Below are 17,689 nucleotides of genomic sequence, written 5' to 3' on the forward strand. Positions count from 1 at the left end.
ATGAGGGAATTTCTGAGTGTTCAGAGAGTAAAAACTGAGGGCACCAATAATGGATAAATTGTCTCTAACCTTTTTCTGTATTTGTATCATTCCGCTGAAGATTCAGTTTTGGGATACAGAATCCAACTAGCTTAGCCTGGCTCTCAGGTCCAATCCTTGAAAAGAGGAAAGAAGGAAGCCTTACTGATAGTCCATGCAAGATTTCATTTACTGGGTGGGTGGTCATTCTTCAAAAGGAAACAGGGGTGCTTTATTGTAAAATAAGGAAATGACTGTTATGTGGCAAAAACAAAAGCAAAACAAAGGCAGTAACAACAAAAACCTCAAAGCAAAACAAAACTGAGAACAGGAATAACCAAGATCAGTAAGACTTTGTTTCTATTGGGAAACTCATTTTAATAGAAAAGATTTTGCACTCAAACTTTATTAAATTATAAAAGCAGCAGTCATAGAATTTAGAGCTGACCCTAAATCAATATGACCCCATCCAACTGATCTGATTATATCTGTAAAGACCCTATCAAAATAAGGTCACATTCTGAAGTTCAGAGGCACCTGAATTTTGGGAGAACACTATTCAAGTTACTATAATAGACTCAGACTTTAGAATGAGTGTGGACTTTTACTTCAGGTGAAAATCAGTTGCCCAAATCATTTTCTCATGCAGATGCAATATAAATGTATTATTTTTAGATTATCTAAAATTGTCATGCAATAAGAAAATGAATGTGATAATTAATAAAGTACGGGTATGACACTGTGGCATATCTTAATTCAGATATGAGCAAAGTATCTACTTTAGATATCTTTTCTCAGACCTGATTTCTTTGCTGTACTCACACTCAGAGGATAGAGATCTGAAAACTTTATATATGGGCACTGAATGATTAAATAAATAATATATTCTCTGTATTAACTTACTTGTCACATACTTTTTGGACCACACAGAAATTAAACAAACCTAGCAAGTAATTCTTTGTATTCTTTTGTAGAATTCTTAGAAATTCTACCATGCTTAAACAAATTAAGCTGTTTTAAACTGATTTATGTAAAGTGTAATTAACAAATTAATACATATGAAGATTATAATGTAGTTTTTGTTGGTTTTTTGAAAATTACTGAAAGTAGTGGCAAAGCTAATCTGTTATATATTTCTTTTAATTAAAGTGTTTGGAATAATAATTTTTTTCTCAATTCAATATATCTCATACCATTCTTACAACTTTTTCATTTTTATATACTCAGAAGTATTCTGATATTGCTTCTGTTTTCTATGTAACATCATATTTATTCATTATAGAGAAATTGGATTATGGAGTTAGAATAATGTTTTTGTAAGACCTATTGCTTTAAAACTAAAGCTCTTTCTAAATGCTGTAATTTTCCTTTAAAATATTAAACATTCTCATTGTATTAACCAGTCAAATAGGTTTAGGGTGGCAAAAACTCATCATTATAAGGCAAATCCTAAAATACCAGCAAATCTAGGCAGCGTAATTTAGGATACTGTCTATACATAGAAGTGATAGTCTTTCTTAATTTATTATAATTTATATTAATATATGCAAGAGTAGATCATAAATTATTATATTTGTAACAATTACTTTACAGGTAATAAAATGCTCTAATTGTTTATTCAAATGTATCAAAAAACAAATGGTTTAAATAAGTCTTACTGCACATTACACATTTCATTTCCTGAGAACTTGAAAACTCAGATCTCTCAAGTGGCACAACTTCTGAAATCTAATATTCAACAAATGCCATATATTTAGCCAGCCATAAATTTCTGTCATATTTCAAGGCTCCTTCAGTTGTGGCCCTATTGGTGGGAGAGGGGGCCTTAGGGAGATTAAATTGGACCCTCCCATAATTTACAATGACCATAAACAGCTTTGGGTGGTCTCTAAGTCTAAGGCCCACTTAGACTTCCAGGCCTGTCCTGGAACTGATCTGGCTTCTGCAGGGATACTCCGCCTTCCAGGATGACACCCAGCACCAGCATAGCCAGCCTGGAACTGCTCTGAATGTGAGCAGACTCCTGCATGTCTGGCATTTTGTCCATCACACTCTGCTCCTTGAAGTGTGATCTGCATGGTCCATGATATTTTATAGAATACTCCCTTCAGGCCCTACACTATCTTGTCAAATGCCAGAGAAATTTTTCCCTCACAACAGAGAGCTAAATCATCCTTCCTGGATAATAGTGGTTAGAGACTGAGATGGTAAGGTGACCAAGCAGAGAGTTAAATGGGTACCTGGAACATTAGTGAGCACATTTCTGATTAAATATATCTACCATGAAATGCCTTCGACTTTGACCTGCACCAATAAATCCTGGTTTCTTTATAGCAAATGAAATCCTTGCACAGGTTGCTGGGTTTGTCCTCAACAGCTCTGTTTCTTCCTCAGACTATAGAATGGAATACTTTTCTCTAGAAATTAGAATATTCCTCACTAACTTGAGGGTTAACAGCAGGCACAGAAACAATGGAAAAAGTAAAAAAGTTGTCTGTCTTCTTTCCTAATTTCTCCTTCACCCTCTTAGTATGAATCCTTAGGCTTCTGTCCTTGGAGAAGGCAATGGCACCCCACTCTAGTACTCTTGTCTGGAAAATCCCATGGACGGAGGAGCCTGGTAGGCTGCAGTCCATGGGGTCGCTAAGAGTCAGACACGACTGATCGACTTCACTTTCACTTTTCACTTTCATGCATTGGAGAAGGAAATGGCAACCCACTCCAGTGTGTTTGCCTGGAGAATCCCAGGGACAGCGGAGCCTGGTGGGCTGCCGTCTATGTGGTCACACAGAGTCGGACACGACTGAAGTGACTTAGCAGCAGCAGCAGGCTTCTGTCCTGGAAGATTTACACTTCAAATCAAGAAAAAATCATCTCCCTTCCCTGTTCAAATGAACAAATGAAAAACAATTCTAAACTATTCTCTCAGTATTTTAATATACAAGAAATTACACATAAACAAATATTTTATCTATTATTTCTTGGATTATGTTCTATGCCCTTGAATTTCTCATTTTATATTTCTGTCTCTTCCTCTTTTCCCTTTTATTCTGTATGATTCATTTTTTTAATTTTTTTTTATAATTTGTGTTTTTTCATCAACTCTCTTAATTCTGACTGATCTTTTTTCTTAGCAGTTTCTTCTTGTTAAATGGATACTATATTTTCTTCACTCTCTATAGGATAGTAATTAAAAAAAAAAACAACACTATTTTCTTCACTCTCTGTAAGATAGTAATTTTTTAAAAAAACACTGTTTTCTTCCTTAAGGCATTCATTGTCTAGAGTTTACTGTTTTCACTCACTCATCTCTTTCTTTTTTATGCTGCCAATTGTCCTCAAGTGATTGCTAACGTATGGTTTTGGCTTCATGCACCTGATTGAATGAATGAATGATCAGCTGAGGTCATTGTCACTGGTTGTCATGAGTCCTATGTGTGACTCACACTCTTCTTTGAAAGGGAGAATTTACTGCCAGTTTGGGGTATGTGGGCAAGGCGTGGGGATGGGCAGATTTCACCTGAGGGCGTGCGGATACCCTCTAGGCTAACCAGTACTAATAAGATCAAGGCCCTGATCTGAGACGGCAACTCCAACACTAGCTTCCCTGGTAGACCACCTTGCATCTTTAGAAAGCGGGAGCCTGCAAAGTGGTTGACTTCACCTCAGTGAATACAAGTTACTCTCTCGAGATTATGGAAAAAAACAGAGGCACAGTCTTCCCAATCAATATTTTCTGGCAAAATGCCTTTTTTAATACCCAGTCTTCAGAAACATTCATCTCTCTTAATATTACATTTTTTTGGCCAATATTTTTCAGAAAAAAAATATTTAAATCCCCCAAACTCAATGCATTTTAAACCAAATGATGGAAATGTCTTGAGATACGTTTGATTATAATTGGTAAAATCTTAGACTCACGCATAGTTTTTTTTTAAGTTTTTAAGTGTTACAGAGCATCTATACCGTGAAGTTGAGTACATGTGACTATACTAAAAGCAGCTGTTTGTTAGTAACTATATCTTTCAGATATCAGGAAGTGCTATTTTCAGGCTTCTACATTTTTAAGAGTTTATTACTTATATGTAGTTAGTTTACTATGTTTTAGTTACGTTTCAAGAAATTGGTTGGAAGCTTTGAGTTGATACATTATAATTATTCTCAGTTAAACAATGAGAATATTCTCATGATTAATATTTCACATAGAACATCTCATTTTCAGAAATGGATTATAATATTAATTGAAGGAGGCCTGTATTAGGATTTCTATTTGGAAATTTTTCTCATCTTTTTTTAAGAATTTCTATTTTGTGTTATATACCATATATGATACATTAGTATAGCATACAAATATGTAATTCAGAAAAATAAGTGTATCTGAGCTAGACTGAGAAAGTGTTTTTTCTACAAGTTGTGTGATAGAAACAGTTGGTAGGTTATTATACCAGAGGCTAGCTTTCTGATCTCAATCTGGGGACCAGCAGCCCTGCCATTGAAGCAGGCTTAGAGTGTGAGCAACACGGCTCACTGCAGACATTCTGCAGTTAATGCTTCAGTCCTGGTAATGGTTTCTGCCCCTTCTCCCAGTCCCATTTTCCTTATCTACCAACTCTGGGAAACCACTATGTAAAACTGCTTTTGTTTCCTTTGACCCATAACTTATCATTCTCTCCATTATGATTTATCCATCATAACCCTTCCCAGACACTCATTTTTTTGTTAGCTATGTCCATTCTACTCCCTTACTTCAACCCTGAATTTTAATAGGTTTATGAATTTATTATTCTCTGGACTTCTATAGTCATTCAAAGTATTCGGGGGACATAGAAGTAGTAATCACATGTCTCAGTCCCCTCCTCAAGCCAGACACCCTTGACTCCAGAAAGTTTGACGTGGGGTTCCAACAGGAGTGCACATCCAAGGGGCCAGCATGACTCCTCCCCATGGTTGTTGTTGTTGAGTCACTAAGTTGTGTGGGAGTCTATTGTGACCCCATGGAACGCAGCCCACCAAATTACCCATGGCCAAGAATACTGGAATGGGTTGCCATTTCTTTCTCCAGAGGAGCTCCCCTACTCAGGGATCAAACCCACGTCTCTTGCCGTCTCCTTGCACTGGCAGATGGATTCTTTACCACTCAGCCACCAGGAAGCCCTCTTCCCATTAGGAGGCCTATTAATACCAGATTACCATAATTAGTGAATACCATAATTAGTGAACGTAATATTTACGTTCACTAAAAGGTTGCTTTAGGAAAAATTTCTACTGAGAATAGGCTGCTGTTTATCTTATTCAAATATATTTTTTAAAAAACTCAATCCACTGCCAATAGCTGTGCATTTGTGTTCATCGAGGTGATGTGCCGGTAAGTCCTACACATGCCAAATTTAGGTGTATGCTTTAACCTAGAGATTTCACCCCAGTACTTAGGGAATCATCACAAGAAACTAGAGGGGGAAACAAAATGAAACAAGGATGCCAAAATGGAGCAGGTAGGTCTGAATTGGATGCAGTGAAAAACAATCAGGAATCATGCCGCTTTCGCTTCCTCAATCAAGATCCAAGGAGAAAGAGATGGTGTCTGTGTTCAAATTAAAATCTATGGCTCAGAACTTCTTCCTGTAGTTGAGCTCCCAGCCCAGTGTTTATTTGTGTAGATACAACCTGAATGACCTGGTTCATTTCATTTGAACAACTGTATAATCGTACTACAGGAATAGAGAGACCCTTAGGGGGTTAGAAGGTGAATGGAGACTGTGGGGGAGCTGCAGCTAATTTCAATGTACAGTGGGAAATTAAATCAAGTATGACTTGGTCAGCAAAACCACATGGAGAAAGGTGGAGAAATATAAGGACAAAATCTTTCTTCCTGACCGCATTCTCAATGATAATTTGACAAAGATGCAAGCAAGGGTCCCAAATTTATGGACGAGAAAATGCCTAAGCTTTAGCCCAATGTCTAATTACAATAAGATAATGCAATAAACTATTCCAGATAAAATAAATACATGTAGAGAATAAAAACCAGGGAAAATTATCCCAGCTCTGAACCAGATACTAATGAGACCACTGTAGAAATACTACCCAGCTGTCGGAACCTTGTTAAAAGCAAAGGAAGTTAAAAGACATGAGAGAGGAAAACTTGAGTTGCAACATGATTCAAGTAACAGGGGGATCTAGTCACACACAAAAGGTTAAAATGAAGACTATGATTCCTTTTTGTGGAGAGCAACATTTGAAGGTATGGTGGAACTTGTCAAAGCAGAAAATACAGACTGTGGAGTTAATAGAACATGTTTCAAACCATGGTTCTGGATTCATCATGACCCCAGGACATACAAAAATCTCTCCACATAAAACATAGAAGTGGATTACATGCAGTAGTGAAAGTTGAGAGCAAGATACCCTGATGAGTGCTGGGGACTGATATTAGTTGCCAGGACAAAGCCAACAGCATACCAGGCTGTTCTTGTAAGTCTTGTATACATAAGATGAACACTTTCTTAAAAAAAAAAAAAAAGTTGGTTGGTCATCATTGAAAGCCAAAGTTTGCTAATTAACAAGAAATGAAGTCCTAGAGGGTGATGTAGACATGTTTTGCACATGCTTTGTAGCAAGTCAGTTCAGCTACATGTGACCTGATGAACTGCAGATGTGATCAGGCACTGGGTAAGCATGTGGCAGGGGCCAGAGTGAGCAGAGTCAGGGTATCATGGTGGACTGCACCGGGACTGGTGGGTTAGGCTACAAAACAAAGCCATCAACAGATGTGTTATTTAAATGAAGGAATCCTTTCACAATCTGCGTGTGAATTGTGTTGTACACTTTAAATATCCTACTATTTAACTTGCCAGTTACATCTCAGTAAAGCTGAGGAGAGAAACGTCAAAGCAATCCTGTACTGTTTAATCCATCAGGACTCAGTGTATATTGAATGGCTTTCTTCAGGTATACGAGCCGCAGACCCCATCTGTCCAATGCTGAGGTCACCAAGCTTTGAGAACAGTCTGGACAGTCACCATTCTCTTCGGGTCCTGAAGAAGAGAATTGTTCCCTAAGAAGAGGACCTTCAACTCACTGCTGGGCCTTGAGCAGATTTATTCCGTTGAGCAGGTCCAATTTGAACTTGCTTCTGAGTTCGGCCATCATTGACCACATCGCCTACTACTGTATTCATAGGCCCACTTTCTTCTAATGTGGAGGCTCAGGAGAGAACAGCAGAGCTGGACACAGACCAATGCTTCTATTTCCTGTGTCAAAGCAATTGTACCCATTCTACTCAGCAGGTAGGAGTTACGGGGTCTACAAATACACCACCTCTTAAATGCACAAATTCTGCTGGTGATGCAACAATTGGCAGAGCACCCTCACCGGAAGTGGGCTCCCTGTGAGATGGTGGCCAGGCTAACGAACACACTGGCTACATATTGTTGAACACTTACTGATTTTATTTAAAAAAACAAAAAAACAATAGCTGCACTACTTGGTCTAAATGTACCTGAAACCCATGATCTATTTCACATTATAAAAAATCTATAAGAATACCTGTTACCTACCTGTTTTAACTGAAACCTCAAACCATATTAGGCTGAAATTTGATGTAAAAAAAAGTATTTACTCAGGCAGTACTGAGCCAAGAGTCAAATCCCCTCACCTCTTCCACTTGGAAGGGAACTGGAGTTCCCTTTCAGGACAGGAATAGCATCAATTCGAGTATCACATGTCATACATTGATCCTTCAGAGCTTTGAACAAAGCACAGAATATTAGTCCCCTCATTGCCCAAGAAGGATGTGTTAACCTGCACCCCTGCACGAGTGGGGACACCACAAAAGTCACCTTCCCCCGCTGGATGGGCCAGCTGCCAACTGTGAGCGGGAACTTGGTTAGAGTAAAAGATTCTTTGTCAGGAATGTGGAAATTGTGACATTAGGGACTAGCCTGGGCTAGAGGATAAAGCTTCAATGAAATTTGCAAGTTCATTTTGGTTTATATACCTGTTGGAGCTGAGACATTAAATGCAGAAGGCTTTTAATCTAGGTATTTTAAACACTACTTGATACCATGGACTAGTGTCACTCAACAGAGAGCACTTCAAGGACAGAGCTATCTCTGAACCAGAATAAGACCCCAGGAAGGCAGATTCAGCCCAGAGCATCTGGGACGGGGTGATTTCCTTTTGTTTCAACATTCATGTTTGACAGAACTGGCTTTTCTCTTTGCCCCTGCTGGAGAGCTAATAACTTCCTTCAGGTCCACCCTACTCCAGTCCCCCACACAGGCCGGCACCGCTGGCCTGATATGCAGATGTGCAGTGTGCTCTATTTACATTTTCTGTCATTCATTTGCTGTCAAGTAATCAAACATAGGAACGGGTCAGGTAGGTTAGCCCGACAGAACACAACGTGGAAGAAATAACCACAGAGGAGAGGCTGCAATTTGGTATTCGAGCAAGTCACGGGCCACACAAAAAGAATACAACCCATCCCTCTCGTGTCTCAGAGAGTGCTATTCGTTCCCGAGATTTCTAAAGATGCATTCAATTCCTGCCCACATCTGAGAGTTCTACAACTGTGGCTAACATTGGAAATAAATAATCCAAATCAGCTTGGCCACATTAACTGTGAAATCCACTTTACTAGGGAGATAGAATTTACCTCAGGCCATGTAGGTCAATAGCCTTGGAGAGGGAATTCCAAAGATGAAGGCCCTTCATAGAAAATGCTCAGCCTTCAGACCTGTGTAGTTCTAAATCAGAGGGCTTAGCACCTCCAAGCCCTCCAGCTGCTGTGAGGGCAAACCCAGGAAAGAGGTGGTCATTGGATATAACCTAAATCCCCTCTCTGCTGCCTCTCCTCAACCCTTGAAACAGAATGCTGTTGAGGTCTGCTACCTTGATTCCCCCTGAAAGCAAAGAGGCAACTCATGAGGTATGGAAGCCTGGAGGGAACAAAGGCAAGCATGAACGTGTGTGAGCTCATACTTTGGCATGATGAAAAGTAGGTACTCTTCAAAAGGTCTGCTCTGTGGCAGAGGGGCTCGTTACTGAGAGCAGAGCTGTACTGCCCACACAAAGGCAAGTGGGGAGGAAAGGGGCTCAGTGAAGTCAGAACACAGACAATATGGAACCAGAGATCACCGAATCTTAAAAATCTGTCTGCTACTATCAGAGCCATTTAAAGATAATGGTATGAGCAACAAATGGACTTGGCTCAGAGAAATGGTTTCCTGTTTACTGTCTACAGGTAGCTTTCAGAAATCTTAGTTGAAAATATTTAATTTTTATCAGTCGAAATGAAAATAAGTCTCTGGTAGGGAAAATAACGGTGTCTACATCCTAATTCCAGGAACCTGTGAGTCTGTGTTTCTACAGCAAAGGCTATAGATGGAATTAAGGTTGACAGTTGGCTACACCTAAAATATAGAGACTATTCTAGATTATCTTAATACATATATTATCCAGTATAATCACAAGGATGGTTGTAGGCGGAAGGAGACAGAGGAGGGCAGAGTGATGTGAAGACTTGATCTATTTTTGCTTGCTTGAAGATAGAGGGAGAAGGCCACAAGCCAAGGACTGTGAGAGACTTCTAAAAGCTATTACAGATGAGAAAATAAATATTCTCCTAGTGCCTCCAGAAGAGAACACAACCCTGTCGATACCCTTATTTTAGTTCATTGAGACCTGTGATAAGCAGATATAAGACAATAAATTTGTGCTGTTTTAAGTCACTTAATTTATTACAGCAGCAACAACAAACTTATACAGAAACCAACAGTCAGCTTGACATGCAAATGTGTAGTTTTTGCATTCAGCTTTGTCCAGGGTAGTGATAGTCAGGAAATCAGAGTCCAGGAAAAAATTTAAAAAAGGAATTTGTTGCTTAAGTGGAAGGCATGCTACACTTAGTTGACTAGCTAGCACCTTGGTTTCATTGCCTACATTTTATGTGGTCGCCTGCTGGCAATGAGAACTTTTAGCACTTACTATCCCAGGAGAACTAACTTCCAACACATAGCTGATCCCAACATTTCTGAATTGATCCTAAAGGATGATGTGTTAAGTAAGTGGCTATTACATAGGTAAATTCTAGTCAATCAAAGAATGGGACAGTTACCTTCACCTGCCATCTTGGGTCTTCTGAATACCTGCTGCTGCTACTGCTGCTGCTAAGTCACTTCAGTCGTGTCCGACTCTGTGTGACCCCATAGACGGCAGCCCACCAGGCTCCCCCATCCCTGGGATTCTCCAGGCAAGAACACTGGAGTGGGTTGCCATTTCCTTCTCCAGTACATGAAAGTGAAAAGTGAAAGTGAAGTCACTCAGTCGTGCCTGACTCTTAGCGACCCCAGGGACTGCAGCCTACCAGGCTCTGTAGGCAGAGCCATGGACAGAAAATCCTCTGTCCATGGATTTTCCAGGCAAGAGTACTAGAGTGGAGTGCCATTGCCTTCTCCGTCTGAATACCTAAAGCCCAGCTATTGTAAAATATTTCTCTCTATACTTTCAGGGGAAAACTAAGAAAAAGATGATCTTGCTTTACTTAGATATTTGGGATGAAATTAAGGAATGTATAATAGCTGTGCCATATTTAAGACCATTTCAAAATAAAAATTGGTGTTATGGTTAGAAAAGAATTTCAAGACAAGGAAAGCTAGTTTTCCAAGTCACCAACACATTTTCCTGAGAATTGAAAACTAAATTAACTTCAGGTAGAGAAACAAGAATGGGGAAACGTACCTGAGACACAATATGACCCTGTTTCTCTTTTAAATTGAACTATTTTTCAGGTGACATGTAAATTTTTTTTTTTTTAATGTAGAATTTGATCCACTTCTCTGACATTATACATTTTTAAACATAATGCACTTTTCACAGTGCCTGGTATACAACTTTGATTAATTACGGGCATCCTTTGATAGAATGACTCTACTTGAGTTCTTAGGAAAGACTAGACTGAAACTTTCCTGGCCTAACCAAGGTGGGGTTAGTTGAAGACATTAGGTCTTTTATTTGGACCCAAATGATTCTTACTACTGGTGGCCCCATTATATTTTCCAAGAAGTGGATAATGAGAATGAGCTAGTGTTAACCCAACTTAAGGATGTAAGTAAGTGAGCCCTGGGGTGTGGTCTCCTCTGAATGAGCAAGCACATTTTCAACACAATTGGCTGCCTAATCGCGTGTAGCAAACTTGGCTGATGTATTTGGATGTGTAAGCAATTATGTTTCTGCTAAAAGCCTTGGTTGGTAATGCTTTTGTTCTCCATTTCTTACAACTGAACTAACAGAAGAAATTGGAATGGAAATGGTTTTCAATATATTTTGTTTTGCTTTTTAACTTTTCATTTCAAAACATTTTTCAATTAAGCTAGCCAACTAATCCAAGGTTTATTATACCTCCAGATAGCACATAAAATAGATAACAAGGAGAAAAAGAAACACAGTGGATAATAAAAGAAGTTTTAGTAATAAAACATATTCTGATTTTTTTAAAAAAGCCTACATGTTTGCTTTAAAGCACTCCATTTAAATGTGATTAACTCTACTGAGTACCTCTGAGTACTAGCCACAGTTAGTATCAAGTATTGATAACAAGACAAGGAGTCCCTGACTTCACAAAACATTTCTTCAAGGAGGCCTTTGACAGGTATTGGCTTAATATCTGAGTCACCTGAAATTGCATGGGATGAGACTCAATGTCCAAAAAAATAGCAATAAGCTACAGGCTCCAAATATTTCTGATAACCTATCACAGTCTCCACTAAGATTTCCACATTGTGTTGCTAATTTCAAAGGTATTACCCATTGACACACTGGGGGTCAAATAAACAAAATGCATCCATGTCACTGCCTTCACCCATGTGAAAAATTAAGCAGACCACACAGAGAGAAACTTGAAAACAGCCATGTCTGTTGTAGAAATACAGAAATTAGGTCTCAAAACACTTGTTCTTGCAATCACTTTCTGCAGATACTACATGTTATGTTTCTGTAATCCAGGTAACTTTCAGATCAGATCAGATCAGTCGCTCAGTCGTGTCCAACTCTTTTCGACCCCATGAATCGCAGCACGCCAGGCCTCCCTGTCCATCACCAACTCCCAGAGTTCACTGAGACTCACATTCATCTAGTCAGTGATGCCATCCAGCCATCTCATCTTCTGTCGTCCCCTTCTCCTCCTGCCCCCAATCCCTCCCAGCATCAGCGTCTTTTAGCACTTCAGAATTTTAACTTCAATGCGGATTTATTACTCCCTCCTTAAAATGCCTCCACGTGCAAAACCAAAGTCACACTTCACATGTAAGAAGCTGTGGAAAAATCAAAGCTCTACATTTGAATCCAATTTTTTTGTTTGTTTTGTTCTAATTCTGCAACATTAGTGATGTCACTATAGACCTTTCCAACTCTCAAGCCCCTGTCTGATAAATGGGTAAATTTCACATATCGCAGGCTGCTTGCAAGCATCAAGTAAGATGACATAAGAATTTTCCGAAAATAGTGCCTGGGCAGAGGCTCTTCAGACCTGCAGTTGAGAGAGAACCCTACAAAAATCCATCTTTGAAAACCAGCAGGTCTGTCCTGGTGGTCCAATGGCTAAGACTCCCTGCCCCCATGCAGGGGGCCCAGGTTGCTCTCTAGTCCCGGAACTAGATCCCACATCCCCACAAGGAAGATGGAAGACCCTGTGTGCTGCAACTATGACCCAGCGCAGCCAAATAAATCAGTAAATAAAAATATTTTTTAAAATGCTGCCTCCCAGGAAAGGAAAGTTAAAAAGAAAGAAAGCAAGCCAACGGCTCTGGAATCCACGGACTGACAATGAACTGAGACAGCTCTTGAAGGGCTTCGCATCTGCTCGCAGACTCACCTGCTCCAGGGTCCAGCACACAAGCGGCTAAAGGAGAGGCGTCCAGACTGAAGGAGGGTCATTTGCTGGTCTGGCCCCGTCGGCCTGAGGACAGGCATCCGGTGTGTGGGCACCTACAGGTGCCTTCCTAGAGGAGGCCGGGGGGCCGGCGCCATCTTCCCGTGCTCCTTCCGCCTCGCTCCAGCAGTGAGAGCCACCGTTTTCTTCTCCTTCTTCTTCTATTTTTTTAAACTCTAAAATTTACCGAAAGAGTTGAAATAAATACTGAGAGTAAGATTTTCAAAATATATATCTGCAAACTCTGTCCAGGAGATTTTAAGTAGCTATCCATGACACTGGATACAAGACGACTGTATTCTTAATTCCTCTGGTGCTCAGCATCTTCAAATTTAAGATTCAGCCCTCCTGGAAATTGACTTGATGCAAAGCTAGACAATGCCTGAGGAACTTTTCTTTATTTGTCTCCTTGTCTCCCTGTGAGGGCGAGAAGCGTGACGAGGAGCGGAGACCCACGGAGTTCGGGAGAGAAACCCTGATGGCGCCTGCGGACAGAGGATTCTGGGACCACTTCGGCATCCACGGGAAGCTGGTACACGTGGTGGATTAGCACTGATTGCTCTCAGCTGAGTTCAGAAATGGGCATTCTTTTTTCTGCAATCAGCTCCTGAATTAGGAATATCTGTTCTAGAACGTGTATCCAGTGTCTCATGTGCTCCTCTAATAGAATGCTCACGTTTAAGTTTTCATCAAGAGATTGGTAAAGAGATTTTGGGCGGAGATGACTATTGCCTCTTCCAGGATGGGAAGGCTGCTGCCTTCTCAGCCGAAGCCTACTTAGAGGGCTTCCTCCAGGTGATTATGCTAAGAATTTTTGAATATGTTCTCTGAAATTGGGAGACCAAAAGGTCTGGTGCCTTACCCACACTTGAGAAAAGTAATTCTAACTGGACTCAAGCCTGACTCCCTGCTGGGAGAGCTAGAGAATGGTTAGTGACTTTACTGGAAACATTGGGGTGGTCCTGCCAGCCTGTTGCTGGGAAATGGCTGTGAGAACGTTTGCATCATGACCCTGCTGACCAGACAGTGCAATCGTGAATGGGGAGATGGGCAGGGCAGCAAAGCAAAAGAGAAGGACCATGGTCTCCACAGCCTGGCTCCAACCTGTCACAAACCTGATTTAGAGTTGGGTAGAAGGTGTTACCCAAAGTCAAGTTCAGAGTTTCGTCTAAAACATGGGACTGTGTTCTTAATGTCTTATTACGACATTTTATGATATCAAAGGTCAATACAAATGTTTATTATTCAAGAGTGAGCTGATACACCATGGAACCTGCACAAGTTCTAATCTGGCACAGCAGATTGTCCTGTTAAATAAAGTTTAGAAAGGCAGTAAGAGACCAAAATGAATTACCTTTTGATTATATTCTTTGAGTTATCCTTGTTCAACCCTTAGTCACTCAAGTCTGTTTACCTGTACTGTTATTTAGAGTTATGTGATTGTTTTATGTAAGGTTTACACAATTCCTGAGTCCTAGAGCAGGCTCTCTTCCAACAGTTCTGTACCCCATTAGAAATTTAATCCTCACTGAAGGATGAAGAATTTTGTGAGGTCCTTATAACATCATCTCATTTTTGGGAAGGGGTGGTGGGTGGAAAGAAGTTTAACTCTTGAATATAAATAACACATTTGGGCGATAACATTGAGAGCCACAAAGAAATCAAACTTCACATCTAGCATCTTCACCTTGACCCTGCCCAGTTGACTTTAAATACCCATGTCCCAGTGGAAGAAAAGTAAGAAGGTAGAAAGTTCTACTCTGAGAGCCTACCAAGCACAGAGATCAGTATTTACTAATCAGAATTTACCAAATGTAATATTCTCACCAATGGCACTTTTCACTTAAACTATTTTAGCACCGAAGTTTCCAGTGTGGAATTGTCTTCAGCTTCTAGATTCTATACACCAATAATGCTCTCAGGTTTTTGGCTAACAATGTGAACACTTCTCATAGTTCATTGCCATTGAGGAACCAAACAAGGATTGGCAAATCTGTGGACATTATGACCTACCACCTTTACTTTTCTCAAGGCAGAAGTCACTAGCAGGTAACGGCACATTTACCTGAATTGAAGATATGGCCTTATTATCCATGTTCAGGTATTTACTCCTAATGGGCTTCAATATCATGGCTTACCTGAGACTGGAGTTGTAGAAAATAAATTCTCTTTTGTTCAAGCCATAATTTCTGAGGTTGTGAGCATATAATATAAAAGCTTTTTCCTCCTGATTTTGAATAGGTTTCTTAGAAATAAACCTGATATGTCATTTAACTTGTTCTAAAAGGACTGAAGCCTCTTTTTAGATATCTGATCTTAATATGACCATCTCTCAAATTTTATGTATCATATGTGCTCTTAAAGTGACCCAATGATGTTTCTAAATGCTGGAATAACAATTGTACTTCCAGAATATCCCTGTTAGAAAATGAGGAGAGTCATAATTATCTGCCTAAGATGGCACCTTCAGCAGAATGACTGACACATATATTATTCATTAATAACAGCTTTAAATTTATGCAGGGAAGAATATTAATGAAATATTTCCATTTTATGGTGGCAATTACTATAAGGTTATTTCTAAAATGATGGGAAAAGGCAAGGGAAATAAATATTGCCAGTACCAAACAGAACTGATTTTGCTTCAGAATGCATATTAAATTGACATTCAATGGGAACATAGCCATGAGAACCAGGTGTCAGGAATTGGAGATAACCTAGATATGGGATTATTTCATGAGATTCACATAGCTTTTCATGGCTGATAGCGAAGCCAGTTTGATCTGTAAATGATTTAATAAATTTTTTTGCTTTTCATTAACTTTGAGCTTATCTCTACTACCAAAGAGGCCAAAACTAAATAAACGCATGGCATCTGTAGCAAGCTTTTGTTATTGTTCTAAGACTTCTAACATCTAGGACTAATGCCTCTAGATGAAATGTTTCTATTGAGGTTCTGTTGATTCGATTTCTTATGGATTACTGTGCAGAGGTCCTTTCTCTGATGAAGGGCACTGAGTAGAACATTTAAATGTCTGCAGAGTTCAAGTGCAAGGATTCTCTGCTTGGTGCTCACCTCAATTTTCCTGTTTTTCTTTCCCCCAAATATGCTTTAATTTTTTGGCTTGTGGAGGATAGGTGAATATATAATCATAATAACTTTCTATTAGCAGATATGTTATTTTTAAATTTTATAACTTCTCCTTTTTTCAGCACATTTGATCAAAGAGGATTGGTAACTTCTAAATGTTGCATTTTCTATTAAGTTAAGTGTTAGTCGTTCAGTTGTGTCCGACTCTTTGTGACCCCATGAACTATAGCCCATCAGGCCCCTCTGTCTATGGGGATTCTCCTGGCAAGAATACTGGAATGGGTTACCATGCCCTCCTTCAGGGGTTCTTCCTGACCCAGGGATCAAACCAGGGTCTCCTGCATTGCAGGCAGATTCTTTACCCAGCTGAGCCACCAGGGAAGCCCAGTTTTATTAACTGCATTTTCTATAGTGTCATTTAAATATATTTAAAGGAGAAGTAAGAAGGAAGCCATATTATTTTCCCCCTATCACATGCTTCATGGCTCTAGGGCTCTGGGCTGCCTCCAAAGAGAGGAAGGTAACGGTGGCTTAGGGGCTCTCCCTCCCATAAGCTTCCCAGGTGCTATTATAGGAACAGGTAAGCTCCTCTTCACAGTCTCCCCAGATCCTCTTAAACTGAACACAAGAGAATTTGCAGGTGATTGAGAAGAGAATCATGTAACTAGTCAAGTTTCAAATGTCTGGTCAGAGTGGGAACACTGTTAAAATTTTCTTTTCATTTCCTTTTCTTCTTTATGTTAACCTCTGCTCTGCATGGGAATGTAGTCTTAAGTTAACAAAATACATTGGGTTGGGACATTTACTTTCAATAATCAATAGTGAAAAATGAACCCTAAGTTTCAAAAAATTAATCTCATGGTCACATTTCTTTTAAAACAATTTTTATCCTATGGAAAGCTCTTCAGTCAAGGTACTCTTTCATTGGGATGACAGATACTAGTAAATTATGCATAAAGTAAAAATACACTCAACACTTAAATTTCCTTTTTTTTCTGATTATGGGAGATTTAGGAATGCACGTTGAGGTTCAAGAAAAAGGCAAAGTTTCCTGCTGCCAAGGCCCTAGCTTGCTTGTCTTGTCCACTTAGAAGGGTCTGGGTCTGATCCCTAGAGGCCTAAGAAGCTTCCCCTTAGAAAGCTACTTACACTTTCCTTGTACATTCTCCTGAATCAGGACAGGATACCATGGGTGTGACTGATACTTGGAGGCAAAAAAGAACAGATAAAATGAAAAAGTTAAAAACAGGAAACTCATCACGGACCCCCCCTCCTTTTAATTTAGAATTTAAATGTCAAATTCTATTCGAGTAAAAACATGAGACCATGAGATGATTATGTGAGGAAGCCAATTTGAACCTGAAGATAGTTTTTAATGGAATGTATTTGACAAACAGACCCGTTTTTATTGATTGAACTTGAGTATAGTTTGGTTTATGAATCCTCAATTCCTAAGGAAATGATTTAAAAAATTTGTGGGATATGTGTACACAAATTTATGACTTGGTTCTGGCAAGGAAGATAGTCTCTCCGAAAGAATAAAATCCTAGGGGTTATAAATGGGTCCAAAAGTATCAGATTTTTTATTTATACTTCAGAAATGTAATCAAGTGAATGAAATGGTTTATATACATTTTTACATCCAACAGCAG

Source organism: Bos indicus, chromosome 4 (assembly GCF_029378745.1).
Source record: "Bos indicus isolate NIAB-ARS_2022 breed Sahiwal x Tharparkar chromosome 4, NIAB-ARS_B.indTharparkar_mat_pri_1.0, whole genome shotgun sequence".
NCBI classification, from domain to species: Eukaryota; Metazoa; Chordata; class Mammalia; order Artiodactyla; family Bovidae; genus Bos; species Bos indicus.